The sequence below is a fragment of the Protopterus annectens genome, chromosome 5.part0 (assembly GCF_019279795.1).
Source record: "Protopterus annectens isolate FY-2018-M chromosome 5.part0, PAN1.0, whole genome shotgun sequence".
Lineage (NCBI taxonomy): Eukaryota > Metazoa > Chordata > Ceratodontiformes > Protopteridae > Protopterus > Protopterus annectens.
In genome coordinates, this window is record NC_056735.1 from 1,461,620,635 (window position 1) to 1,461,648,375 (window position 27,741).

Below are 27,741 nucleotides of genomic sequence, written 5' to 3' on the forward strand. Positions count from 1 at the left end.
CCCAAACGTTTGCTCTTTACACCTACCCATATGTCTACCCCTCTACACTTCACTCTTACATCCAATAATGGCACCCTTATTTCTCCTGACCCCACCACCAAACTCCTAGGAATTACAATTGATAATCACCTAAACTATGACACCCACATAAATACTACAATAAAATCAATTAACAGAAAACTAGGATCCCTTTATAGAATCAAACCTTTCCTTACACCAGAAGCCAGGACCGCAATAGCTAGAACCCACTTAATCTCTACCCTATTCTATGCTTCTCCCATATATACTAACCTTTCTAAAAATAATCTCAACAAACTAGCTATATCATATAACAATATTGCTAGATTTGCTACAAATTCACCTTTCAGGACTAATCACTGTCTGAATCTAAAACAACTGGGCTGGCTTGAACTCCTTAACCAGCTACGATTTAACCAACTTACAATAGCCCATAAAGCCCTATACCAACCCAGCAACACTCCAATTCTTTCTGCCCTCATCATACCATATAATAGCCTGAAGAATCTACGCTCCTCAAACAAAATGTGGATTCATACTACCTTATCAAAAAATCTAGCAGGTGACTCCTTGTTCTCGAACTCTGTTGGTAAAGTATGGAATCAACTACCACATGATCTTACTTCTCAGACCTCTCTCCCACAATTTAAAACTAATCTAAAATTTTTTCTCACCAACCACTGGTTATGCTCTTGTACCAACCCTGACTAACTGTTATCCTTTACTGACTGTTATACTCTATAACCACTATATTCCTACCTATAAACCTCTATATTCTACACTCTATAAACTAACCAATCTTTTTTACTTAAATACTAATGCTTATGAGTCTTGAGTACTATTTTCCATATTTGACTATTTAATTCAATTTTACAATTTTTTTTATGTAAATTTTAACTGAATGTTGTAATATTGTATGTTGATGCCTTTTGTAGACTTATATTACTTTTAAATTTTTTGTACGTTTTTTTCTGGAGCTTTTCTCCCCGGGCCTCTACTGAAAATGGACATGTATCCAGCTGGAATAGCCCGGTCAACAAATGTAAAATAAATAAATAAATAAATAATAAATAAATAAAAATAATCTCATGGTTCAATACTAACTCTTCCAAAGTCATGTCAACTTTCCTATAGGAGATGTTTTTCTCATTAACACTTATTTCATCATAGGTATCAGTATACAGTATGGTTAGAATCTTATTTACATAGCTATTTTGGTTCATGATGACTACGCCCCCTCCCTTATCGGGCTTCATTGCCCTGATGTCAGCGTTACCACAAATGTCTTTTAACATATCCATTTCTTCCTTTGTGATGTTATACATCTCCTCTCTACCATTTCTCCTAACATTCATCATGTTCCTAATATCATTCTCACACATTTTTTTCAAACATTTGAATAGTGGGGTGTAATGGGGGGAATACACTTGTTTTCTTACATATATTCCTTTCTTCTGTTGTCACATTTGTGCCTTTAAAATATAAATCCAAGTTAAGCTTCCTAGTGTAAAGCTTTAAATCAATAAGAGCTTCATTTAAAGTGGCATTTTTGTTAGGCACAAAGGACAGGCCTTTTTCAAACACATCTGCTAGTTGCTCACTTACATCTACATGACTGTAATTGTATATTTTAAAGTCACAGTTTCTGTTACAAATAATCTTATAGGGTATCACTTCATCTATCTGTTCCTGTTCCATGTGTAATTCATTCTCGAACCCCCCCCAAGCCCTGCTGTTGTTGTATTGGTTCTGGTTGTGTGGGTAATACCCCTCTCCCCTGGTTCCTCAGTCGCTCGGACCTCCTCGGGGGGGGGTATTCTAAAGGGTCTGGTGTATAAGCACCATCTTGTATTTCTATTTCCTGGGGTTCAAATACCTCCTGGCTAGTACTTGTAACATCTCTCCCATTTATTATCTGTCCTAAAGGGGGTAAAGGGTATGCTTTCCCTTCCCTACCCTCCCTTTCATCCCTTGCCAGTTTATGGTTCTTATGATCTTTAATATCATTCACAGTGCAATCAATTCTGTTAAATATTTTAAAATAATCAATTTTTTTGGGATTCAAACAATAAATCTTTGTGTATGTTATAGGTTCATAGGTTAGTAAGCCTAGCCCATTATCCCCTGTGAGACTCAAACCCTGTACCTTGTGTTTGTAAGGCAAACACCTTAAACATTAGGCCACCCTCCCAACCCCTATTGTCAACAATTTTAATCTGGTCGTCTAACTCTGCCATTTTTCTGTTATTGTCCTTGATTAAACAGTTAAGCAGCTCACAACCCTGCTTGTTAAACAGTTCTATAAGTTTTTTTATGTAAGAGAGACTCCCTTACCAGTCCTGAGGGGAATTTCCACATCCTGATCCCCTTTGGAACTTGTTCTGTCCGAGTGCATTCCCCTAAATATGCGTTTTCAACCTGCAAATTGCGGTACTTTAAAGTAAGGTCTTCCAAAATATTAAGCTGTTCAGCCATTGTTCCATTGTTGTGTCCATTTCCTTGTTCACTGCTGTTTAAACTAAACTGCCATTCTTTGTCATCTTCTAGCCACTGCAAAAGGGAAGTCCTGCCATTGTAAGAAGTGCTGCCCCTTTCAGCTCCTCCATATGTAGTGCTATGCAAATCCGTGTCCTCCGATTGGTCATTGTTTGGTGGGCATACTCTCTGACCTGGAGTAACCCCACTGAATCTGTTACTATCATCAAACACACCCATACCAGTTCCATTGTACCAAGCCTGCTCACCCAGTGCTCTAGAGTTAGTCTGTTGTTGTAAGTTTTCCACAATACTGGTGAGGTTTGCAACTGTGGTGTTTAGTACACCCAGAGATTTAGCCAAGTCCGATATACTCAGTGGATCCGCCACCACCATATCCATCGCAGCACCAAAATGAATGAAAAGCACACACTGACCACAAACTGATATAAAATGCCAGATAGAAACCAGTAAGATCCACAACCGATTTACTGATTGAGCACTTTTGTCTCACAACAGAAACTTCATCAAAATACCATTGTAACAAAAATCTCACCTTTTACATATTGTCTTAATCACATAAAATTACATCACGTCCTATATACAAAAAGTGAATTCATACATAAATACAAATAACTACTTAAAATTACTACATGACATCATCCTGTATAAAACACATCATTGGACATCACACTACAAAAAAACAGGAACATCAAACAATTGATGTCTAATATTTTCAGAAAATCCACATATTCCAACACCCTCCTGCACTTTGATAGTTGCCATCCACTGTCAGAGAAAAATTCCCTAGTAAAAGGGCAAGGGGTTAGGATAGCAAGAATGGTATCAGAACATGATGAATTTGTACATCAGTTGAATATATTAAAAACATGTTGACAAAGAGAGGATACCCAGAAACATTTGTGGATGGGATATTGAAGGAAGTTACAACAAAGAGACAGAATGGACATTTTATTCCTCTGTTAAGGAAAGCACAGAGTAGTGAAGAAGCAGTTGTATACAATGAAGGGAAACACTCCAATAAATCAGGTATATTTAGATTTAACAACCAGTTCTACACTATAAAAAGGATTTTAACACACAATTGGCACATAATTCAGTGCGAACCCAGAACATCTTGACTTGGTCAGAACATTCCCCAAAATTGTCTATAAAAAAGACACCAGCATAAAAAATATGATGGAAACCTATAGAAAGACGCATGCAAGGATGGGGGGCATGGTAAAATGTGGATTTTGCATGCAACGCAAATATATCATGGAAGGCAAGGAGGTATAAATACCCAATTATGGTGTATACATAATACAAAACAACCAGGAACCACTCAAGAAGTAGCAAAACCACTAACACCAAAATAGGCGGTTCGATTACAATAAAGGCTGTCTTCCAAAATCAGAATGTTCATTTTAGCAATAATCACATCCGTAATTCCAAAATCAGGATTCTTTATTAACAGTGAACAAGTGCAAAAACGAAAACTGGATTTAGTACTTTCATCTCCGCACCGGAGATCTCATCAGAATCAATTAACAGCACTTTTACCATTCCTTTTATACAAAATCAGTGGAAACAATTGAAAGCAATTAAAATTGTTGAGTGTCAATCAAATAAAACATAGCAAACTCATTGGCTGGCCATATTGATTAAAATTCTCTTGGCAACATTAACGGTATGTACTACCTGTATAAAAACTGAAGGGAAGAATTTATGTATAAAGTATATTGAATAGTAGTTAATATTGGATAGTAATTAATATAAAGATTGGACATTACAGTACTTAAAAAAAACATGCTTTTAGTGTGCAACGTCAAATTAAAAGTCATTTGTATAAGGGTGACATAAATGCTTTCTTCCATGTTATAGCAAGTGCTTTTTACACATACCTCCTCGTTTTCATGTGCCATATGTGTACAATATTAAATAATCCCTAAATATATACAAAAATTACTTCTTTCAAATATATGTCATATGCAATGTATAATAATGTCGTTCTGCTGATAATATTTATACTTTATATAAGTTGGCTTACAGATACAAGTAAGCAACGTCAAAAAAGCAACATCAGAAGAACAGCATCAAATGGGCAACATCTAGGAAAAACATCACCTAACACTGTCAATATAACCTATTACAAAATATAAAAATGCTTCAGGGCAATGGGATTGTCCAAATATCAAATGTATATATAAAAAGTATACAAAATATATAAAAAAAATATGTAAAAAATTTTTGGAAATATATAAAAAATGTAGGGGGTGAATTGGATATATGTAATTAGTAAGCGTGAATATAAAAATATAAATGTAAATATGAATATAAACATATATCTATAAAATGAATAAATAAATATGTATAATTAAATATATAAATATATAAAATATGAATTGTGCAAAGACTTTGTGTATTGGTATGTGAATGTACTTTCTTAAATAACAATAATAAAAAATATTTTTAAAAAATATTTTTAGTTGTAAGAATCTAGGACAAAATGTATATGTGTGTATATATATATATATATATATATATATATGTATACACATACTGTTAAAAACTCATAAAAACTAACTTGGAAGACAGCCTTTATTGTAATCGAAGCGCCTATTTTGGTGTTAGTGGTTATAATACAAAACAAGTTCACTTGCAGCAGTAAGGGAGTTATATATCTAGCTAAGTGCTCCCTGTGTCCATGTTTTTACATAGGAAAAAACATCAATGCACTGAGAACTAGAATCTACCAACATTATTATGACATTAGTTGGAATGAAACAAAAAATGCCCTAGCTGCACATATTGGCTTACATCCAGGACACGTTTCAGGTTCACTGTCATTGAGCAAGTCACTTTGGGTAAGAGGGTGGGACCCCTGAATGAATATCTAGAACTGAAGGAGCTCAGATGGCAAATGAGAACTAATGCCTCTGAGGCACCAGGACTTAACAGTGCAATTTCTATTAGTTCTATTTTAAAACTTAAAGCAGAATTTTATATGTAAGCGTTTTATACAGGACGATGTCATGTAGTCATTTTAAGTAGTTATTTGTTTTTATGTATGAATTCACTTTTTGTATATAGGAAGTGATGTCATTTTATGTGATTAAGACAATGTATAAAAGGTGAGGTTTTTGTTACAATGGTATTCTGATGAAGTTTTTATTGTGAGATGAAAGCGCTCAATCAATAAATTGGTTGTGGATCTTACTGGCTTCTATCTGGCTTTTTATATGTTTCTGGGATATCTACTAATTACATGCCTTAGGAAGGCTTATCTTCTACATGACATAAGGAGCAATTTCTGATTTTTTCCAAGCAGACTATGACATCTGCCAGGAAATATCTCAGCATTCTACATAAAATGGTTTCTACTGTTCTCATGATTCACTTGGCCAGACTCCTTATGAGGAAAATTCAATAGTTTATCAAATCAGTTTGGATGCATCAGCAGCATTCTCTTTAAATTTCAGATTCCAGTGATGGAGTTTTTGAAAAAGGAATTACTCTGGTAGGTGAATCAGTTTTCTTTTGAATCATGTCTTCCTTATCTTCTTCCAGACGCAGGATTTTTATTATTACAGTTCCTATCCCTCAGGTTTCTGGTTTCCTTCTTCTGAGGCAATAAAGCTAAGGCAAAACAGCCACTGACTATCTGGCTTTCATCAAGCTGTATAGTGGCTAGGACATGTACAAGGTGCCCTTAAACTTTGGAAACTGGCGGCTGGTCTAATCCTTGGCAGGATGACCCATAAATCTTAGGCTACTGCACTGCTTTCACAATTGTGTTTTATATTTGTTCAACGATGAAATGCACTTTCAAATATGGAAAAAATGTGAACTATCGCACAAACTAAACACATCACTTAACTAAAATCCATGTTTAAAATATCTAAATTTATAAATCAAAAATGTCCCTGTCAAGGTAAAGCCTTCAACACTAAATGAAATTTTCTTATTATACACTTTACAGAATATGACTTAAGCAGCTACAACACTGCAAAAGGAAAGGGTATAGGCATGGCAGCTGCAGATTTCTAATCAATCTTCAGTCTTACTTAGATGCTCAAGCTGTAAGCTCCAGGATTCAGTGCAATTAACATCTGTATCCATCAGAGTCATCAATGCCAGAAGCAAGAGAAAACTCCTAAATGATTAGACAAGCAAGACAAATCTCAACTGACTAGTTCCAACATTTGGAATAGATTATCTAGAGTCATTCAGATATTTGATTTAGTATATAATGAGAGTTCAATGAGATATTTATGTAGTAAGCAGCTGCAAAAAATCAATAATAAAGACACGGTCTTCTTGTGTAGTCTAAGGTTCTGCATGATCATCACTGCTGTGGGAGTTGTTCTGCATGGAATGTGGGCAACTGTTGCATGGTCGGTCATCTGACTCCTCTCCAATTAATCTTCGCAATGGTTTTGTTTTCCTTGAGATATTCATAGGTGTGTACTAGGCTAATGGCCCTAGAGCCTTTACTAGCCTAGCCCATAGGATTACCCTGGCATTGTGCCACCCTAGCTTAGTTCTCAGTGCCTCTGTTGAGTATAAGCCACTGAAGTGATCCCTGGGGTGAATTTTCTATTTCCCATTCACTCATCAAGATTTCTCTTGAATAGGGCCAGTGAGGTGCTCTGCTAGACATGTATGGGAAGTCCATTCCATAGCATGGGAAGTCTCTGGGTTATGAACCTGTCACTCCAGCATGTTCTGTTGATTGTGGTAATGAGATTGAGGTCTCTGGAGCATGTGGTGTGGAGGGATTTGGATTTCTGTAGACGTAGCATTTCTAACAGAGCTGGGTCAGACATGACTTTGTAAGTTAAGCAGAGATCACCTCTAAGCAAGCGATATGAGACAGTGCATAGTTGGAGTTTTTTTGAGTCTGTCCATATAGGACAAATGTTTAAGGCCTAGGATCCTCTTGTGAGGTACTTTTGTGGCCTCTCCAGTTGTTGCAGGTGTATAGTGAGGTACATGCCAAATACGGCATTGCATTCAATGATTGGCCTAATGAGGGAAGAGTAGAGGGAGACATTGACCTCTTTCTTCCTGGATGCAAAACCCTTAGTAATGAGATGTGCCACACAGAAGGACTTTCTGACCACAGTGGCAATGTGGTGGCCAAAAGAGAGGTTGCCGTGAACCTGTGTTCCCAGATCTCTTATAACATATTCTGTGTTCAGTGGATTACCTTCGATGTGGTAATTCTTGGGAACCAGGGTTTTCCCAAAGGGGATGATGACATTTTTTGACATTGAGCTTAAGGCCATGGTTCTGACAGTTGTTGGTCTCAGTGAGGCCTTTCTGTAGGATGTCTCAACCTCACTTGGGGCGTTAATAACAACTCCCAACATGCAATTGTCTGCAAACTTAGTCAGCCAGAGTCCCTTTGTGTTGGCCTGCACTTTAGAGAAGTAGATACCAAAACGGAGAGGACCCAAGTCCGAACCCTCTGGGACTCCACTCGTGGCTGGTCGGCAGTCTGACTTGGAGTCAGCAACTTTCACACTGTGGGTTTTACCTCTGAGCCAGTTTGTAATCCACCTAGTGATATAGGGGTTATTGCCTAGTTTAGTGAGTTTTTCTATGATTCCTGAGTGAGGAATGGTATCAAAGGCCTTGGCCAGATCAAGGTTGGCTGTATGAACTACCTTGCCTTTATCAACAGCTCTGGTGAATGACTCAAAGAACTTGACCAAGTTGTTCAGGCATGACATACCCTTCACAAAACCAAACTGTGTGGGATCCAGAGTCTGGAAATTCCCTATATTCTTGTTTATTAGGTCTGTGATGATGTGTTCCACAGCTGTGGATATCAGGCTTGTCAGGCTAATGAGGCGATAGGTCCCAGTGTCTGTAGTTGCTCCTCCTTTGTGGAGAGGGACGACTGCAACAGTGTGCCATTCAGTAGGGACAAAGCCTGAGGTGAGGCTGTGATTGAACAGGGCACACAGGTGAGGTGCCAGTTGTCAGGTTCCACAGAAGCTGTATTTTGGCCTTGGACAGTGCTGTTTTAACCTGTGCAGCAGTAATACTGGGTGCCTGGCAATCTACTGGTATTGTGACTGGTCCTTTGGAGGGGGGGAGAGGGGTAAAGTTGGCACTGAATCTGTCGGCCAGTGTATTGTCAATATCTGTTGGCTCGGTATAGGAGGTACCATTGTGCAGTAGCTCAGAGCAAATCTGGGTATTGCTGTGGAGATTCTTTATATAACTATAGAAGGCCTTGTGGTTGTCTTTACTATCTGCTGCAATTCTGTTTTCATAGCTAGCTTTAGAGGATTTGATGAGGGCTCTCAACTTTTTGTTGAGACTGATTAAGGGAGTTTTTCCAGTCTTGGTACATCACCTTATTCCACATCAGTTTCCTCCTTCTATTGTAGAGTTTGTTTATGGCAGGGGACCACCATATTGGCTTCCTTTTTTGAGGAGAGTGTCTTGATTCTGTCTTTAACTATGGCAAGATCCATGCATTTGTGTACGTGTTTGTACAGTGCACTGGTGCATGATTCAGCGGTCATGCAACTATTCTCCATTTGCATGAGTGCTGTGAAGTTAGCCACCTCAGTTTTTAGGAGACCAAAGTTAGCTTTAAAGAAGATTTTCAGGTGGTTACCTTTGGGGGTGGGGTGGGGGGTGGGAGGGATATGGATTTCCAAGGTGATTAGTTTGCGGTCAGATCTAACCAGGGAGGAGTTAACTATTTGGTGTAGAGCAATGGTTGCCCATGTTTGTAATGACCAGGTCAAGAATGTTGCTACCTCTAGTAGGGGTAAGAACGAGCTGGTCTAGGGCACTGGAATTAATGAATTCCAGGAAATGTTGGCCAAGTACATTAATACATAAGTAGTTTTCCCAGTTAATAGAGGGGTAGTAAAAGTTGCCCAGTATGAGAGTGTTAGGTTGGACCCTAATATTCTCCAGGGTGCTTAGGAACGTGGAGTGTGAGTCTTGGGACATGGTTGTGGACCTACAGCAGGCTACGACCTGAAATGCTGTCTTACCCACTGTTAGCTGCACCCGAAGTATCTCAGATTCGTTATGTTGGGCTACCAGTCTGGAGGTGTGTGCATCCTTTATGACTATGGAAATATCACCACCTTTGGAGCTTCGGTCCAAGTTCTGGGGCCGAAAGGTGTGGATTGAGTTATAGCTGGTAGTGCAAGGGTGCTTTCTGCTGCCTTGAACCAGGTCTCTGTTATGGCACAAATGTTGATATTCTCCATTTTAAGGAGTGCTTTGATAGAGTGCATTTTGAGATTTAGACTTCTAGCGTTGAGCAGCAAGACCCTCAGATTGCATTTGTTTCTAGCTGTTATGGTGGTAATTTGGTCTTTGGAACACCGCCTAAAAAAGGTACTATAGGGGTGGCAAGAGCCTTGGCCAGTATCTGGAAGGCCAGGGGTGACAGATGCAGGACATCTCTGGCAAAGCATCGAGGTCTGTCAATCATGTCATCCCAGGCAGACAGATACTGGATCCCCTTAGAATGACACCAGAAACTTAGCCAATTGTTGAAAACAATAATTTTCTGCTTGTACTGTGGTATAATTCTGGGTGATGGTAGGATGCTGCTCAGGGCTAGGGTCATACCCGCCTGGGCTTCATAATCCAAGAGCTCCCCCATGTCTCTTTTCATGTAGCCAGGAAGGTACGTCTCAGGTCATTTACACCCCACATGTACAATGACAGAGTCATATTTGTACCTGTTGCTGAGGGACTTGAGTGCGTGCATTATGTGGCAGATCCTGGCGCCTGACAATCAGCTGACTGTTACTTTCTCCTTATTCAACCTAGTGAGTGGGACACCAGTGTGCCTTACTATCGAGTCACCTATAACTACTGTGTTGGGCATGCTGTTTTGCCTTAGGGGCTTTGGCTAAGTGGCACACTGTTTAGGAGAGTTATGTGTCTCATGATTAGTGTTGTGTTGTGGTGGTGGAGTGCATTTCTGCCTTGGAGGTCTCTGCTGTTTGGGTAGATTTTTATTGAAACCCTCCCCGAAGGTGGGTGTGTGGTTTGTGTTTTGATGTGAAGGCAGTGCTGGTGTGTGTTCTGGAAGGTTATGTGTTCCATGTGGTGTTGTGCAAGTGTTGACCTTCTCCTCTTGACCAGCTGTTGGTCTTGGTTGGAGTGGGTGTGACTTACAATTTGGATATATAAGTGCATCTCCTGCAAGTCTGAGTGTTGGAAGGTAAGAGGAGAGGGTTGTCAGTGTACACAAGGCTAATAGGAGAAAGCACAGGGAAGTGACCTTTAGAAATGCTGGGAGGGGTGGGCATTAATAATAAGTACTGGAGCCATTTCCTTGTAGAATGTTTAGTGCTGGTAGCACTTTTTTGTGCTACAATAATTGCTACAAGAAGTCTGGTAAAGTGTTAGACTAATAAGCTGGTAAAAGTGCAGGAGAGGAAAGAACTAACAGATCTAAGGGAAAAATTGAAGAGCAGACTTTAGCTCAGAAGCTTACAAACAGTCCTGGATACAGCAAATCTGTATCCGGACTAGACTAGTTACAGGAAAGGTAGGAAACAAGTGCAAACATGGGCTTTTAAACCAGAAAGTTGAAAGATATGGAATGACTGCCCAAACGGCCAATAAACTACAATTTCTGGGCCAGAAACCACTCCTCTTGTGGTAGATTGGTAAGCACTAGATAACCTTTCCCACTAAGAAGGCTTCCCTCTAACACAGAAAGGCTTGGGGGGCTCAGAAGCGTACATACAGTCCTGGATACGGCAAATCTGTATCTGGACAAGACTAGTTACAGGAAACAAGCTTAGAATTTTTTTTACAGAAAAGCAACTAAAACAGCACTAAAAAACAATTGAAATGCAGTGCAAGCTAGCACACTTCAGTGTATAACAGTATTAAAGCAAATATAGTTTAAATAAATGCAATTTATTCAAAATGCATTCTGAACTGAATTCAATTATTGGTTTATTCAACTCTGAAAAGTTAAAAAGTGCCACAAATATACTTATCAGCTGAGAAGTACACTCAGTCAGAACACAGGGAGATTCTAGCAAAGTTTTAAGTGAAAAGGGAGAAAGGAGGAGCAGAAGATAATTCAAGTGGATTGGCCTTCTTAAATGTTCTCTCTGTATTAGGTAGAATGAGCTAATGACACCAGATTGGAAGGAGTGTACCAGATCAAATTTACAGTAGAGGTGGACAACTGCAAAGCCACCAAGTATAAGAACAAGATACCAACTGGGGGGGAGGGGGAAACTAAATCACTTATATGATACACTCCTTGGCAGGAAATCAGAACAAACAGATGTTAACAATTGGAGAACATTTCCAGTTAATACCTAACACACAGTGAAACTAGCTAGAAAAGATCTACAGTGTGACAGTAAAAAAAATAAGTTATGTACTCACCATAACGTTTCATCTGAGTAGGTACTTCATTTGTCTGCAACCTGTGGGTATCGGATCCGACTTCAGATCCGAGCCGGCAGCTTTCCAATCTACAAGATCCGAGCTCCTAGCTAGAAGGAGTTTTGCTACCCACTTTACAATCATCAGCATATCTAGTTTTCCAGAACCAATTTTCCACATTTATTTTTGCGAAGAATAGCCCAAAGAGAAGTGCCTCCAGTATGGAACTCTATGGAACTCTACTGTTAACCCTGTTGAAACAGACATAGAATCCCTTACATTGATTTGTCAAGGGTCTTGCTTCTCCCAGGATCAGTTAGAAGATCATGTGTAGTATGTCCATCTTCCAACACCTGCCTTTTTTAAGTGCTATACATTTTGCTTAAGTGTATGTGGCCACTTCACAAAGGACCAGCATCTTGCCACAAATGGCTGAGGAACTCAGCACTTCAAGAACCTCTTGCTCCAGCCAAAAAATGAAATATTCCCTTGTCTGACCCATCATCCAAACTGCATTTCAGAGTGAAAGAGGTTCAGGATCTGATTACACTTCCTTTTATCTCAGAATATAATATGAACTTTCCCCGTAGCTCAGTGGCCCTTTCATCAAATGCTAGTAGTGTAGGTAGTAGCTGTAGCATTGTCCATATTCAGGATTGTGTTTCTGGGCTTAGTTGTTTGTTTGCAGAGGCTGTGTGTGTGTCTGAACACATTTTCCAGGCCATCTTAGTTTAGCAAAAGCCATTTTACACTTCAGTGAGAGTGTAGTGTTTATAGTCATTGGCTGATTGGGGTTAGTTGGACGACGGCTTGGAGTAAGCAGCTCATTGGTTCTTTCGAGCTTTTTTTTTTTTTAAAGTTGCTTCAGGTTTCAACCTTCTGTTACTTAAGAAGATACCTTGTGAGTGTTTCTGCCATGTCACACATAGCTAATCGGCAGAGGGACACTGAACAAAACTCTTCTCTGTGATATATAACATTAAGTATCCTGTTTATTTGCTTAGTTGTACTAGTTATTGCTGATTCTAGATATTTATTGCATTTTTATTGTCTGATGCATGCTTTTTACTGTATTTTATAGCTATAAACGCATCTGCACAGTTGTACTAAAATAATCTGTCTCATAGGGCCTGATAAATAAGGATCTGAAGTAGTTACTTCATTTGCTCTGCAACCTGTGGGTATCGGATCCGACTTCGGATCTGAGCCGGCAGCTTTCCAAGCTACAAGATCCGAGCTCCTAGCTCCTCCCCTACCCATAATCCCCTGCTACCTGCTGTATTACCTCAGATTGACTTTTTTGCCTATCACCTAACTAATAACCTCGAGAGAGGAATACACCATATCTAATCTCCTGACAAGAAATTGACAGGTGACCAGAAAATCCCGAAAAGGTTTGGGGGATGGCAGGGGGGGTCGGTTGCAGACAAATGAAGTACCTACTCAGATGGAACGTTATGGTGAGTACATAACTTCTTTATCTGAAGTAGTTACTTCATTTGCTCTGCAACCTGTGGGACAGAGTCCCCAGCTACTCAAGAAAAACCTGGGTGGCCTTTACGGAAGGATATTCCGAAGCACCGCGGAGCCAAAAGAAGCCCTGCCTCTCGAAATCATATCTAGTTTATAATGAGAAATGAACGTATGAGAAGAGGACCAAGTAGCTGCTGAACATATGTCGTCCAAGGGAACCCTGGACCAAAAGGCTGCTGAGGTGGCCACAGACCTTGTAGAATGAGCGTGAATTCCAATAAGGGCTGGTCTGCCTGATGATATGTACCCGTAAATAATGCACTGACAGATCCAATTTGCTACGGTCACATTGGAAATGGCTTTACCCATAGCTGATTTTGCAAAGGATACAAACAACTGGTCCGACTTGCGAAAATCTTTAGTTCTGTGCAAGTAGAAATGTAGTTGTCTGTGTACATCCAGTTTGTGCAACTTGTATTCCCCTTTGTTCTGAAAATTTGGGAAGAACACTGGTAAATTTATTGATTGATTAATATTTGACTCTGAAGCCACCTTAGGTAAGAAAGACGGGTTAGTCCTGAGGGACACTCTATCCTTGTGAAAAATAAGGTAAGGGGGTTTCATACACAGAGCTTGAAGTTCTGAGACCCTCTTGGCCGAAGTAATAGCCACTAAGAAGGCCGTTTTCCACAACAAGAACTTTAACGGAACCAAGGCCGCAGGCTCAGAGGGTGGACTTGCCAGGGCTTGCAAGACTAAGGTCAAATCCCATGGGGACACCACAGTTTTCACAGGCGGTTTCAAAAGAAAGATGTCCCGCAAGAAAGTTTTGCATAATTTTGTAGATGCCAAGGACCCTAAGCCATCACCTACATGAAAATGGGAGATGGCTGCCAACTGCACCTTAACCGTAGAAGCACTTGCTCCCTGCCGAAAAATCAGCGACAGGAAGTCCAGAATAGTCGGAATAGGAACTGTAAATGGGTCTAGTCCCTTGTCTCTAGCCCAGATGGAGAAATGTTTCCATTTACTATTGTAAAGTTTTCTGGTAGACGGCTTATGAGCCGCACCCAGTATGGCCTTAACAGGAGAAGAGATACCGGGAGTCCTAGCCATCATTGGAACTGGATCAACCAAGCTGTAAGCTTGAGGTTTACCAGGCTCGGGGTTTGGCAACCCGCAGGATGTGAGATAAGGTCTGGAATGGGATCCAGAATCCATGGAGGAGCCACACTGCGAGACCGCAGATAAGGGAACCAGATCTGTCGAGGCCAGAATGGGGCTATGAGGATAACTCTGCTCCCCAACCGACAGGCTTTCTGTATGAACTCTACCATAAGCGGGAGGGGGGGATAAGCATAAAGGAGACTGGGAGGCCAGGCATGAACTAGAGCATCTCTGGGATTCTCCCCTTTGGGGGGAAGTATTGCTAAGAACTCTCTGCATTTTGTGTTTAATGGAGAAGCAAAAAGATCGCAGCGAGGCCAACCTCATTTGCTTCGCAACAGATGGTTTGAGAGACCACTCATACGGAGTGAGAAGTACTCGACTCAGTTTGTCTGCTAATACGTTGGACCGACCCGGAATGTGCATTGCTACCAGAAACCGGTTGGTGGATATCACCCATTCCCAAACTCTCATAGCATCTCGACAAAGGGGATAAGACCTGGTTCCTCCCCGTTTGTTTATGTACCAGACTACTGACATATTGTCCGTCTGGATTGCAACAGTCCCCAGAGGGAGAAGGTCGTGGAGAGCTTGCAACGCCAAAAGCACCACCCTCATCTCTAGGAAATTGATATGCAAAGTGGTCTCTAGGGACGTCCATGTGCCTTGGACGGATCTGCCTGAACAATGCCCCTCCCCCCACCCGAGGCGAGAAGCGTCCATGGTCAACGTGGCTTGGGGCGGGGGAATCACAAAGGGCCTCCCTTCTCTGAGTTCCAGCACGTGGAGCCACCAAAGAAGGGAGTCCTTGCAAACTCTGCTCAGTGGTATCTGAGTGTTCAACAGGTGGACTGATAGGGACCACTGAACTTGCAGGGTCCACTGCAATATCCTCATTCGCAGGTGTGCGTGAAGGGAAAGACCGATCGCTGCCGCCATACACCCTAGTGCCCTCAGGACTAATTCTGCCGGTGGGGCAGGACTCTGAAGAACGGCTAATACTTGATATGATATGCTGCTCAGCCTGTCTGAAGTTAGGGTAGCCCGAGAGATACAGGTATCCAACCTGGCCCCTATGAATTCCAGGACTTGAACGGGGCACAGAGAGGATTTCTGCAGATTTACTGAGATGCCTAAGCTGTGGGCAAGAGTCAGAGCGCAATCTCTTGCCACGCAGAGTTGATGTCTGTTGGTAGCAGTAAGGAGCCAGTCGTCTAGGTACGGGAAGGCCTGAATGCCCTGAAGTCTCAGGTGGGCTGCAACCACTGCCATGACTTTGGTGAACACCCTGGGGGCTGAGGTGAGGCCGAACGGAAGAACCCTGAACTGATAATGACTGGCCCCCAGCCGGAAGTGGAGACACCTTCTGGATCGTCTGTCCATCAAAATGTGGTAGTATGTATCCTTGAGGTCTATAGAGCACATCCAGTCATTCTCCCGCAGAAGGGGGAGAATTGATTGGAGGGTGACCATCCGGAATTTTTCCTTGGGAATGAATAGGTTCAGAGCGGAAAGGTCTAAGATGGGTCTTAGGGCCCCCGTTTTCTTTGGCACCAAAAAGAACCTGGAGTAATAACCCAATCCAGACTGATCTAGGGGGACGGCCTGGATGGCTCTTTTTTCCAGCAACTTCGATATTTCTGAAGCCGCTGCCTCCCTCTGATCGGGTGGTACATCGGGGAGACGTCTGGTCTTGGGGGGAAGGTTTATGAAGGGGATGGAATAACCTCTGGATATGATACGGAGCACCCATCGATTCGTTGTAAGGGACTCCCAATTTGACAGGTGCTCCATCAAACGCCCCCCAACTGCCTCCAGAGAAGGACAGTGGGGCAAGCCCTCAGGGCTGCTGCGTGGGTCTGTCCGAGAAAGGTTCTCTAGACCCGAAGTTATGCGGTCCCCCTCTTCCTCTGGGCCGGCGTCCACCTTGTCCTCCTCTGCCTCTAGAGGACGAAGGGTCCAAAGCTGGATGGGATTGCTGAGACTTGTGGAACCACAGCTTCTTTTGTCCCCTCTGATTCCTAGAAAAGGATCGTTGGGGATTAGAGAAGCGGACTCCGACGGCAGACAGAGTCTTCCTGTCCTTTTCGCTTTGGACCAGCGTATCGTGAACGGTCTTGCCAAAAAGCGAAGATCTGTCAAATGGCGCGTTTGCGAAAGATGCCTTGAAGGGATCGGCGAAGTCGAAAAGACGGAACCAGGCGTGACGTCGCAAGACGACCCCGGCTCCACTGGCCCTAGCAGCTCCCTCCATTGCATGGGAGAGAAGCCGCATGGACATGTTAGAAATGGAGTTTAGAGTGGCCATCCGAGTTGAAAAAACATTCTTGTCTCTGACCGACATGGACTCCGGGGGGGCTGCAGCATATTCCTTAATCAAGTCTCGCTGTAGCCTGATGGTATGTGCCATATAGTTCAGCTCCCTTATCGAAAATTTCGCTGAAGCAAACATCTGCTTCCCAATGTGGTCCAGTGCTCGAGATTCCTTATCTGGCGGGTGGACCGAAGAATTCTCCTGTGCGAGTTCTTTCTTGGTGGCAGCCGCCACCAACATGGCATCAATGGGAGATCCCTTGGCCCAAGACTGTCTATCTGTAGGGGGGCTAAGGACTTTATCAGGATGCCTAGGAATTGGCTCCACGGTGTCGGGTTCCTTCCACGCCCTGTTAGTAATTAGGTCTACCAGGGGGTCAGCCATAGGGGACACCCAGTAGGTAAATGGGCCTGCCTCAAACACCTCCAGGAACATGGATTCATCCACGGAAGGTTTTTGGGCAGACCACCCCCCTCTAATCCGCAACATTTCCATGATGTCTCCGAAGGAGACAGCCTCAAGGGTGATCTTGGGGAACCTTCCCCTTCATCTAAATCCGTGTCGGTGGTAAAGGACTCAGGGGAGTCCAGGTGCCTCCTCTTACACCTACGTTTACGAGGGACCTCCTCGATGGGGCTATCCGAAGAGGGCTCGTCCATGGGTTCTTGTTCCTCCAAGGGAACTAGCTGGAGGGCTTGAGCAGGCTGTCCCGATGGTCGGATGACGGAGGATAAACCCACATGCAGGGGGGGTACGGGAGGATCCGAAGCCCGGACCGGGGACCTGGAGGACCTCGACAGTACCCTCTCCACTACCTCAAAAGCCGAAGGAGAACTACTCTCGCCAGGCTCCGAAAGCATCCTCCTCGGTTCCGAGGTAGGGATCAGGGTCGGGGCCGATGCAGTCGGTGCCGAGAGAGAGGTGTGCTCCGAACCCAGCGGCGCCGAAGACACACCAACTCCCCCGGATCCGACGTTCAGCCCTCGGCCCTGAGAACTTGGATCCGACATGCTCGAGGGTATAGTCGGCGTAGAAGAGACCAGCGCTATTGGCACCGACAAATCCCCGGCTCCGAAAGGGCCCGGATCCGACGACTCCGAGACCCGAAAACGAGTCTGAGAAGGAGTGATCGGAGCAAAAATGGGGGACGCGCTCCCTCCCAGAAGGGGGGGAGGCAAGAGCACCCCCATCTGCATTTGGGTCTGTATGAATCGACGCATCATCCGATCCATGTCCGCTTCAGTGAGGCTTCTGGTCGATCTAGAAGAAGTTGTCAAGGCGGGCCGGGAGGGCCGCCTCGATGACCTCGAGGGAGACCGGTCCTCTTCCTCCGGCTCCGGCAAAAAGTTGGGCGAACGGAGCTGAGAGGGGGAGTATCCGGAAACCCTCGAGGGAGACTTAGCCAGTTTAGATGGCGGGGCTGAGGGTTGAGTCTCAGCCCGCCTTTTATGTGATTTGTGCCCTTCCTTATCCTTGTGTCTCTTTCTATCTGGAGGAAGAGGCACCAGCATCACCCGTGCTCGAACCCAAAGAGGGAGGTTGAGTCCTGGGCTGAGCAAGGGGCGCAGAAGGCACCGGGGCTGCCGAAGCAGCCTGAGCCTGAGCGAGAGAGGAAGAAGAAGCCGATTCCTGGGGCAGCTTTCCCACAAGGATCAGCTTATTCTTCCTATCCCTAACTGCCCGGGGGTTAAAGGCTGTGCAAATTTGGCAGGCCATAGAAAAATGGGCCACCCCCAGGCATAAAACGCACTGAGTGTGGCCATCAGCCAGTGAAAGCTTATGGCCACACTCAGTACACTTCGAAAAAACGGCTTTGGGCCCTTCAGCCATTTTAAACTCACTCACACCCAAACACTAACAGGGGGAGGGGTGTCACAGAGAGGAACAACTAACTACGAGAAAAACTAACTAAACCACCGAAAAAAAACCTCAGGGGCACTAACACACATGTACACTACCTACAACTTCACAAGAACGCTAGAGAAAAAAAGACTTTAACAAGTAAACGATCTCACCAAAGCCAGGAGCTCTTCAAAAGATAGCTACCTCAGCCACGGCAAAAAACGATCTGAGGTAATACAGCAGGTAGCAGGAGATTATGGGTAGGGGGGAGGAGCTAGGAGCTCAGATCTTGTAGCTTGGAAAGCTGCCGAGTCGGATCCGATACCCACAGGTTACAGAGCAAATGAAGTAACTACTTCAGATCCTTATTTATCAGGCCCTGCGAGGCAGACTATTTTAGTACAACTGTGCAGATGCGTTTATAGCTATAAAATACAGTAAAAAGCATGCAGCTGACAATAAAAATGCAATAAATATCTAGAATCAGCAATAACTAGTAAAACTAAGCAAATAAACAGGATACTTAATGTTATATATCACAGAGTAGAGTTTTGTTCAGTGCCCCTCCGCCGATTAGCTATGTGTGACATGGCAGAAACATTCACAAGGTATCTTCTTAAGTAACAGAAGGTTGAAACCTGAAACAACTTTAAAAAAAAAAAGCTCGAAAGAACCAATGAGGTGCTTACTCCAAGCCGTCGTCCAAATAACCCCAATCAGCCAATGACCATAAACACTACACTCTCACTGAAGTGTAAAATGGCTTTTGCTAAACTAAGATGGCCTGGAAAATGTGCTCAGACACACACACAGCCTCTGCAAACAAACAACTAAGCCCAGAAACACAATACGGAATATGGACAATGCTACAGCTACTACCTACACTACTAGCATTTGATGAAAGGGCCACTGAGCTACGGGGAAAGTTCATATTATATTCTGGGATAAAAGGAAGTGTAATCAGATCCTGAACCTCTTTCACTCTGAAATGCAATTTGGATGATGGGTCAGACAAGGGAATATTTCATTTTTTGGCTGGAGCAAGAGGTACTTGAAGTGCTGAGTTCCTCAGCCATTTGTGGCAAGATGCTGGTCCTTTGTGAAGTGGCCACATACACTTAAGCAAAATTTATAGCACTTAAAAAAGGCAAGTGTTGGAAGATGGACATACTACACATGATCTTCTAACTGATCCTGGGAGAAGCAAGACCCTTGACAAATCAATGTAAGGGATTCTATGTCTATTTCAACAGAGTTACCAGTAGAGTTCCATAGAGTTCCATACTGGAGGCACTTCTCTTTGGGCTATTCTTCGCAAAAATAAATGTGGAAAATTGGTTCTGGAAACTAGATATGCTGATGATTGTAAAGTGGGTAGCAAAACTCCTTCATTAAAAGATGGAAAAGTTCTACAAGATGGTCACAAACATCTGATGCAGTAGTGATGGTATTGCAGTTAATATCAGTAAATATAGCCTCATGAAACTTGGAAAAAAAGAAATTATGATTACAAAATAAATGGTCTGTCCATAAAAAAAATGACAGTATCACTAAAAATATACAGGCAATAGCATACAATTTAAACTTTGACTAGAATGCAACTAAAAATCAGAAAAAAAAGCATACTGTGAAGTCCATCAGATTTTGAAGGGCATGTCTTGTTACTACCACTGCAGGGAGATTACTGCACCATTTTATGCCTCAGTGATCTGACCAATTACTGAGGAGATTCCCTTTGCACATCAAACAAAATAAAGTATTGCTACGTCTAACTCCACACTTGATGACTGGATTGGAAATTGAAATTCATCACTGTGGTAAATAGTATACTCTCTTTCATTGAGAAATCGCAATTTAGCACTGTGGTAAATAGTATACTCTCTTTCATTGAGATGCTTAATGCACTAGATTCTCAATGGTCACCTAGACCACATGCCTAGTAACCTATGAACAAAATCAATGCTGCACTTTATAGCCTTTGAACAAGCAACATGAAAGAATTCCAAAAGGCACAACATTTCCTTTCTTAAAAAAACAAATGTTGGAAATTTTTATTCAAAAAGACTTATTTCTTAGAGGTAACCTGTAGCAGGTCTAAAAAAAGCCATGGCTGATCCAATTTTATTTGATAGCCTGTGTCTCAAACACAATGCTGTGCTAGATAGCATAAAACATAATATAGGAAGAAGAAAATATCATTATGGTAATTAATGGCAATTAAGACTAAGCCACATACGTCATAACCCATGGAACTACAGGACTGTTAGCTTAACATCTGTCATGAAAAAATCCTGAAGGTAAGACTGGTAGCATTCCTATAGGACAACAATCTCCATGGCAGCAAGTAATATGGGTTCATGTCTAGAAGACAAGACATCATTCAAATATGATACAGTTTTACAAGAGAGTTACAGGCAAACCTGACAGGGGAGCTCCAGCAAGGCATATAAATCAGTCCCCTTCAAAAGGCTGACAGATATTGGAGGAGTTAAAAGCAAAAAAGACAGGATTGTTGTATGGCTGAATTGTAGGACATAGAAGGTTGTCATCTGAGGGATGGTGTTAAGCAATTGGGAAGTAACTAGAGGATTACTGCAGACATCTTAGGGGTCTGTCATAGGTTTAACACTCTTCAATATGCTTGTCTTGGACATCAGTGGCAACAGAAAACAAGATCAATGATGATCAAAGATAAGTGCAGAAGTACAAGAAAGGGGAGACTTGCCTAGTGGGCACAAAAGGTCAGTGCAAATGCAAAGTACTGCACTTTAGCCACAATAACCCTGGTGTGAAGTATCAACTAGAAAAACCTCACATAGATCATGCATAGAAATAACACCTATAACAAAACACATACTATCAACCACAAAGAGACTACTAATCTCTGGTGACATACACCCAAACCCAGGTCCACTCAAAACCAACCAGATATCTGACCTACTAATTCTTAATATCAACACAAGAGGTATTATTAACAAGATATGTGAACTGCATGCATTTATAACCCATTATGCACCTGACATACTGACCATTACAGAGACATGGCTAAAACCTAGCATCCAAAATGAAGAATTCCTCCCCAAAGGATATAATACTCTAACACTGGACAGAGTTGGCAGAAAAGGATGTGGGGTAGCATTCTCTTTAAACGCACACTAAACCTCCAACTCCTTCAAACCCTTCTACCTAAATTTCATAATGCTGAAACCATTTTTTTAGTTCTATACGTAAACAAAACAAAAAAAATTAACATTCTCTCCTGCTACATACCTCCAGGAAACAACTCTCCCATAATAGAGGAAATCTTACAGTGAACAAAACATAACCTACTACAAGAAACTATCCTACCAGGTGACCTAAATACTGACTGGACAACCTGCAACTCCAATAACCCCACTAACCACATTAATCTCTATGGGTTATCTCAACTCATTCAAGAACCCACTAGAACAGATAAAAAAAAAAAAATCACAAAAACAATCCATTCTAGATTGGGTAGTGGTCAAGTACCCAAAAAAAAACTACCAAACAGGTTGCCTACCACATGGTCTCAGTGACCACCTCCCACATTCCTACTACGCAAACACACTAACCTGCCCAAATCCATAGTTCATAGACTAATACGAGATGATCAGAACTTAAACTCTTATGATCTCAACACTGTTCTAGGCCATTGTAAATGAGAACCACTACAAACACTTGGATTAGACCAGGTAGTTGACTACTTTAATAGTACCTTTATCAATGTCCTTAACAGACTCGCCCTTACTAGGAAAGTTGGAGTGAAAGCCAACTATGCACCATGGCTAAGTAGAGACACTTGAGCCCTACTAAAATCCAGAGATAAAGCCTGGAAAATCTGGAAAAGGGAAACCACCACCTGTTCCAAACAAAACTACCAACAACTTGGAAATCAGGCCAAGGAACAAACCAAACAGGATAAACAGAACTACTTCCTAAGTGCCCAAAGCAAATACTAAAAAAAAAACCCACAAAAATTCTGGCAATCTATCAACTCCTTACTAAAACCAAGCAAAACCAGTACTCCAGCTTCAAACTCCAACAACAATACTATGGACGTAGCCATTCAATTTAATCACCACTTTACAGAATCCATCCTGGCATTATCCAGCCAACTATCCAAAAATAGCTCTTCATGCACCCCAACCAAGCATTCAGAAAGCATTCCCTCCTTAACTCTTATCACCAGTCTCCTCCTCTACAATTAAAAAACTCCTTCTAAAACTGAAACCCAACACCCTTGCAGCCAATAACTTGCCTACTAACTTCCTAAAAATGGACTCTGAATCTATATCTTACCCTGTCTCCATACTTATCAACCACTCCATACAGGAATCCCATATCCCAAAATTCTGGAAAGCTTCGTATATTATTCCTCTTAATAAACACGGGAACACTTATGACTTCTCAAACTACCGACCCATCGCCATTCTATCCTCCCTATCTAAACTTATATAGAAGTGCATCCACTTCCAAATCATGAAATTCCTGAACACACATCAACACCTGTCTACCACACAACATGGCTTCCACCCACATCACAGCACAACCACTGCTCTTCTCTCTTTCACTAATCTAGTTAACCAACACAGGAACAACAATAACTTAACATCTGCCATTTTTTTTATCTTTCCAAAGCATTTGACATGGTCTCACACACCATTCTGCTAGATTCCCTAGCCTTATTATCCTTTGCCCCATCTTCTATAGCCTGGTTCAGAAGCTACCTATCTGACAGGCAACAATCTGTCCAATGGCAAGGTGTACTATCCTCTCAACTTCCTACCACCATAAAAGTCCCACAAGGCTCAATACTGGGCCCACTTCTCTTTTCTATCTTCACCAATAATCTGCATAGCTCAATCCAGCATGCCACACTTATTCAATATGCCATTCTGCAACAACTCACTCAGGAAACCTTTAACTCTGTAGAAAAATGGATTCCTGATATCCAACTCATCCTAAACCCCAATAAGACCAAATTACTACTATTTACCCCTAACAAATCAAAAACTACTCCCCTCTCCTTCACCATCACCTCTAGAAACGGCACTACCATCTCCCCTTCTGACCATACCAAACTTTATGCATTGAAATTGACAATAATCTTCACTTTGATAGCCACATCTTACAAACCATCAAAAAGGTTCACAAAAAATGGGCACACTACATAGGCACAAACACTTTCTCTCGGACCAAGCAAGAGTCACCCTATCCCAGGCTCACCTACTGTCCATACTAACGTATGCAGCACCAATTTTTACCCACATCAGAAAAATTGACCTAGACAAACCAGGATCATGTTACAATAAGACTGCCAAGTTTGCTAAAAACACCACCTTCAGAACACATCACTGTGTTGCTTTAAGGGACCTAAAATGGCTAGCACTACCTCAACTTCTTAAATTACCACCAGCTAGTCACTGCCTACAACATTCTTAAACACCCTGATAAAACTCCATCAATAACTCAACTAATTACCCATTACACAGTAAATCGCCCTCTCCGATCTAGTGACAAATCCCTCCTCTGTATCACTAGGGCAAACAATACTGCAGGAAAAGCGCTATATTCCCACACCATTGCTAGAAACTGGAATTGCCTTCCACCTTCGCTGACCACTGCCTCCACCACCTCACACTTTAAAACCTCCCTCAAATCACATCACATCTGCTGAATGCCTGGCTGTGTCCTTGTATTACTTAAGGTTTCCTACCTTTTCCTCCTCATACCCATTAACCAATACCAAGTTAGTCACTGTAATCCTCTATGGGACTAAAACCCTAACAGCCATCCATTCACCAATACCAAGTTAGTCACTGTAATCCTCTACCTCCTCATATCCTTTCACCAATACCAAGTTAGTCACTGTAATCCCCTATGGGACTAAAGCTCTTAACAGCCTGTAAATAGCTCCTAATCTCTGCTGTTTGTAACTTCTCTGATTGCTGAAAAGTGTCCTGTCTGCTTGCATATTTTAATGTGAATATCTGATTGTTTTTGTTGTAAAATGTATATGTTTATTGTACTACTCTGTATAAAAACATTTTTCTCTTGTTCAACAATATGGAGCTTTTCACCCCAGGCCACCACTGTAAACAGGCCTAGTCCAGTCGGAATTTCCTGGTTAACAAATATAAAATAAAATAAAATAAAAAATAATAAAAGTTTTCCCAAAGGGGTATTTGTGGCTCTAAAAAGTCACCTGATGAGACCAAAACTCTGAATACTAAATGTAGTGATGGAGGAAAAAAAAAAAAAAAAAAATATATATATATATATATATATATATAAATATATATATATATATATATATATATATATATATATATATATATATATATATATATATATATATTGTGTGTTGAGCTCCCCTTTCAATCTAGCATCTTACTGACGTATCCAGTATGAGAGGAGACCAGGATGCCTGTTTAGTCTTCCACACATTAAATTTTGATATTGTTGAAACAGATATTAACAGGTAACAAACCACTGGATGAAAGAGGCCTTTGAATACATGATCTATGTTGCGTCTTTATAGCTTAACTCACAAGTGACAAGGCCTACTCTGTCACATGACTTACGAACCCAGTACTTTATTTCTTACAGATGTCCTACCTCCACTCTTATTAGGGGAAAAAATATATATTATTTTAAAAATATGATACATTACATAAAACAAATTTAAAAAATTAATTCTACTCTATGCTAATGAATGGGGCAATACACAACAGCTGAAAGACCCTCAAAAAAATTAAAAGCTGGCCTAGTGACGTTTTTCAGTTACAACTGTGTTACAAGCATACAATAAAAAAGCCAGCATGTATAGTACTGTAATAAATATTAAAAGTACAGACAGTTAAATTAGTAAATACAGTAAAGCAAATTACACAAACATGCCTCATACAGAGTAGTAGAATAATAAAGATTTAATGGAGCAAAAGGGTAATAATAATTTTCACTTTGGAGTATTAAGTATTGCAACAATGTATTTCCACAGAGTCAAACGTTCTGCATTTACAAATGAATACATAGCAAACTACGTCCCATACAAACCTCTCAACTGTCCAGATTTTCACAGATTGTACAAATTTTTGCCTCATATTTTTGGTTTATTTCTCATACAGTTTGGGGTTTTCTGGCAAATTATTGATGACTAAATTCACTAAATAATGACACACATTTGAGTTTCAGGCTTCATATTTTTCAGAAAATTCATGCCAACACATATCCTGTTATTCTAACAACTTTCTAAGTTTATAAGGCCAGTATTTAAAATCTGTTACTATTTTTGGGCCCTTGTCCCGCCATTATTTTAGTCTTTGTCCAGATGTCTTGAATACCTCGATTCACTCTGCAAATGACAAGTCTTAAGATTCTTTTTGAATGCAGAGTTATTATCTTGCCATTCTACTACTCCTCCTCCTCCATCTTATCCCATAATCCTCCAGTCTTCTCCCCAGTCTTTATACAGATTTAACCAATGAAAAATAGATAAAAGAAGGCTGCAATTCACTAAGTAGGTGACATACCTCAACCTCTTAGTGCAAGAAGTATGGTGAACGCCTAAGTCAGGTATGGATTTTAAATATTGTTCTTACAAACCTAGAAAGTTGCTAAAATACAGGTTTTGTGTTACCATTAATTTCCTGAAGGATACAAATTCTGAAACTCAAACATGTATTGTCATTATTTAAATAAATCTTGAGAAATTTTATGAATAATCAAAAATATGAGGCAAAAATCTGGACATGCTAAGCTATAAAACTGAAAACAGATATGAGGTATGGTGGGTAATACAGTGATCCAGTGATTAGTACAGCTTTGCTTTACACTTAGATCTCCAGTTTCACTTCCTGGCTAGGGTACTGTCTCCATTGAATCTTCCATGTGTCTTCTCCAGAGAATCCAGTTTCCTCCCACATCATAAAGATATACTGATACATAGACTGGCATGACCCTAAATGACCCGATTTCCACTGCAGCTTGTGTATTGGCTGCAAATAACAGCTACTGGCAGACCTATGCTAGCCCACGTGTTTGTTTCAAAGCAGGAGCAAAAACATCCAACCCACTGGGTGTTGGGTTATTATTAGAAAGACAAGGGGGAAATGAAAATGAAGAAGTAGATGAAGAGTGAAGTGTACCATCAAAACAGTGTAGAAATGCTGAGGTCATTATGAAAAAGATGTGCGTTACATGAAAAAGTTATATCAACACAGGTAAAGGTTTTCATAGAATTAATTGTGTCACTTAAGAGGGTCTTAAAGATCAAGGCCATCCCTAATACATCAATACAGTAAGACACATGAAGACAATATGGTAATATATACCACAGTAATATACACATATACTTAAACAAGGAATGCTTCTGAGTCACACTTTTACTAAGCAAGCTATATTTAGCTGCCTCTCATGCACTGATTTTTTTTAATGCAATACAAACACTATATCACAAAAGATGACTGTTTTTTATGGATCTGAAGCCTCACAATTTTACGCAACCAGCAAAGCATGCTTGAGCCTTCCTATTTCTGGCCAACGATCAGTCTGTCCCCTTGTTGTATCATGTTTACAGAACTTTTAACTGTCCAACGTGCCCTAACCCTTACATAGGTACTCCAAGTGTACTCCCATCCCCACCAAAACCAAAGTCAGTTGTTAAGTTCACACAACATTTCTGCTTATTTCGGTGTTGTTGTGTTACCTGTTGCTTACAGATTAGTCAAACAGTTAAATAACAAGGTTGAAAACCATACATATGATTGGTGTTCAATATATTTCACTCTCTCCCCAATGTGTGTGTGTGTGTGTGTGTGTGTGTGTGTGTGTGTGTGTGTGTGTGTGTGTGTGTGTGTGTGTGTAAAACAAATCTCCAAGTGTGTGTGTCTCAGCTACTTGGGCAGGGGACACGAAGTACACACACACACAAGCACATTTACATTTGGAAAAATGCCTCCTGATTTATTTTTCTGCTGTGTTCACATGATAGTGCCTGCACTATCTCCTATATGAAGTGTATCTGT

General features: G+C 41.3%; 1 protein-coding gene across 10 annotated transcripts in view; it reads right to left on the reverse strand.

Moving 5' to 3' along the window:
- DOCK9 (dedicator of cytokinesis 9) overlaps positions 1-27,741 on the reverse strand; it is a 2,508,686-nt gene that overhangs the window by 305,172 nt on the left and 2,175,773 nt on the right. The window lies entirely within an intron of this gene.